We start from the raw sequence: 2,539 nt of genomic DNA on the forward strand, positions 1-2,539 counted from the left end.
ATTGCAGAAAACAGAGGGGAGGAGGCACATAGTCTGGAGACAGGCTGTAAAGTTCACTTGATTGTGTGCTAATCATTTTAGTTATTCTTGCACTGGAGAGCAAGAGTAATAATTTAGGTAGATAGTATTTTATTTTAGATTGTATTTTGTAACAATTTTAGATTCATGGTCACAAAGCATGAATTGGTAGAAGGAGAGGCAGGAGGCCAGGAAGCCGTGATTATAGAGCAAGTCAGAAATGATTAAGGTGTGGACCGGGGCTAGGGAGTGAATTTTAGCATGAAAATGGGCCTGAGAATTAAGTGAGAAGGTAGAAAGGGTGCCTCTATGTCAACTGCAGACCATGTTGGCCTGTGGACTAAAACTACCTCAGTCACAGGTTTATTGGTTTGTAATTTTATTTACTTATTTATTTATTTAATTGAATTGAATAGAATTTTATTTTATTAATATTATTTTTTTTACATTCTATGATGTTGTTGCAGAGCAGTTAGGAGGGAGGGGGAGAGGGGAAAAGGCAAGGAAATGTGATGGAAGAAGGAGGAAGGAGGAGGGCTGAGGCACCCCCAACATTGCCACAGGGGAGACCCAGGGAGCTTCCAGTGGTGGCTTGGTCATTGCTGGGCTGGGTGCAGATGTCAAGGGGGTGTGGCAAAAGCCCTCACCTCCCACCTCTCCAGCTTGGGAATCTGGGGCCCTTCTTGCTATGGCTTGGTGGTCATTGCTGTGCAGGCTGTGGATATCAGGGGGTGTGGCCGAGGCCCTCGGTCCCTCACTGCCCCAGCTTGGGAGAGCCCAGGGCACTTGGTTTGTAAATTTAAAAAAAATTGGGGGGGTGGTGATCTACCAAACGATTTTTTTTCTTCTGACTCTAGATACTTTTTACTTAAAAAACAAAAGAATTTTACAAGGGCACAATTGTCCAAGGACAATCATATATACCCTATATTCATCAATTGTTAATTTTAGCACATTTATTTTTCACTCTTTCTTTCTCTTCCTCTGTCTTTCCTGTTTTTTTTTTTTTTCTTCTGAGTCAATTGGAAACAAGTTTGAAACATCAGGTTACCTTCTTCCTAAATACCCCAGCATGTGTGTCCTAAGAAAAAGATATTCTCCTAGGAAAATCTACATATTATTATCAAACTTAAGAAGTTTAATATGGTACAATAATATTACCTTCTCCACTATCTATATTCAAATTTCCCAGTTGCTTCAATAATGTGTGTGCACCCATGTGTGCATGTTTTAAATTCAAGATCCATTTAATAACCACACATTGCATTTAGTTGTCATGTCTTTAGTTTCTTTTAATCTAAAAGTGTTGCAACTTTGTTTTTTGTGTCATTTTGTGTCATTTTTTGTGAGTTCAGCTCAGTTGTTTTGTAGAATGCCCCTTAATTTTGATTTATCTGATTGGTTTTCTTATGATTTGATTCAGATTAAACCTTTTGGGGACTCTTGTGTACTTCCCATTGAATTGTAGCAGAGTCACATAATTGCAGTTTGTCCTGTTGTTGTTATTGGTGATGTTAAGTTTGATCACTTGCTCAAGGACTTCTCCATTGTAAAGGTGCCTTTTCCCTTTTGTAATTAATAAGTAACCTGTGGGGTGATACTTTAAGATGTTATGTCCATACTGCTCCCTAACTAATAACCTTACACCCAGTGATTTTTTTTTTTTTTTTTGGCAGTTCGGCAGTATGGGTATCCGAACTCTTGAGTGTGGCGTTGTAACACCATGCTCTAACCAACCGAGCTAAACGGCCAGCACCACCTAATGTTTTTAGTGTACATTGGTGATCCTTGACTGATCACACAACATTTTAAAAATTAGGAAATTGCTCACAAACTTAGGATTCCAAGGTTCTTATTAAAAATTGGAAGATGTGCGTTACAGAGAAGATTAGCATGGCCCCTGCACAAGGATGACATGCAAATTCGTGAAGCATTTCATATTTTTAAAAAATTATTTATGTCAATTGCAAAATAAAGTTATCAACTACATGAAATAAAAAAAGAAAAAAATGGGAGATGTGGCAACACTGGATCTGTTTTTCTAAGTTGCAGCAACAGCTAGGAACTGAGCACTGACTGTCTCCTAAAAATGGGGCAATACTTCTTAGTTTGCCACAGTTTCCACCATTCCCAAGTGTTTACCACTATGCTGCTTCATTCATTTTCTCCCATAGACATCTGAGCTCTCTATCCTTGTACTATGGTTTTTAATTTAGGGATCTGCATGGCTGGTGATAATGAGGAATGTGGAAGACAGGAGAAGGAGCTTAGGGTAAAATATTAATACCTTTGGAATTAGATATTTTAGGAGAGTTGACAATTTTTGTCGGAAAGTCAGAAGAAAGATCTAAACAGGAGTTAAAATTTGGAATTCTAAGGTGCTAGTCAAATGCATGATGGATGTGATCATTTCTTCAACATATTATACTGTGTTGTATTATTATATTAATAGACTACAATGCGATTATTTACTTATCATCTGTCTCCCTTACCAGTCCATCATTCATCTTTTATCCCCTGC

At 38.0% G+C, this 2,539-nt stretch overlaps 1 pseudogene; it reads left to right on the plus strand.

The window, feature by feature from the left end:
- Positions 1-1,850: 1,850 nt before the first annotated feature.
- LOC134379340 (U6 spliceosomal RNA) lies at positions 1,851-1,963 on the plus strand (annotated as a pseudogene).
- The last annotated feature ends 576 nt before the right edge of the window (positions 1,964-2,539 follow it).

This window comes from Cynocephalus volans, chromosome 5 (assembly GCF_027409185.1).
Source record: "Cynocephalus volans isolate mCynVol1 chromosome 5, mCynVol1.pri, whole genome shotgun sequence".
NCBI classification, from domain to species: domain Eukaryota; kingdom Metazoa; phylum Chordata; class Mammalia; order Dermoptera; family Cynocephalidae; genus Cynocephalus; species Cynocephalus volans.